The sequence below is a fragment of the Mastomys coucha genome, unplaced genomic scaffold, assembly GCF_008632895.1.
Source record: "Mastomys coucha isolate ucsf_1 unplaced genomic scaffold, UCSF_Mcou_1 pScaffold15, whole genome shotgun sequence".
Taxonomy (NCBI): Eukaryota; Metazoa; Chordata; class Mammalia; order Rodentia; family Muridae; genus Mastomys; species Mastomys coucha.
The window spans coordinates 56,049,348-56,049,606 of NW_022196897.1; the positions used below are offsets into that span (position 1 = coordinate 56,049,348).

Sequence of the window (259 nt, forward strand, 5' to 3'; positions counted from 1 at the left end):
TCTGAGTTCACAGCCAGCCTGGTCTACAGAGTGAGTTCCAGGACAGTGAGAGCCACACATAAAAACCCTGTCTCTAAAAAAAAAGAAAGAAAGAAAAAAGAAAAAGTGTTCTATACTTTCTATACATCATAAGTAATGTAGATGAAAATACTCTGCCTCTGCCTTATATTTATATGCATATTCTGAAATCGTTCTAGAGAAGATGCTGTGCTGTTGAAATGGTCACTCACCTTGATTTCTTATCATTGTTATCTGTCAG

General features: G+C 36.3%; 1 protein-coding gene across 1 annotated transcript in view; it reads right to left on the minus strand.

Annotated features, from left to right (window-relative positions):
* Abcb11 (ATP binding cassette subfamily B member 11) overlaps positions 1–259 on the minus strand; it is a 133,449-nt gene that overhangs the window by 131,752 nt on the left and 1,438 nt on the right. The window lies entirely within an intron of this gene.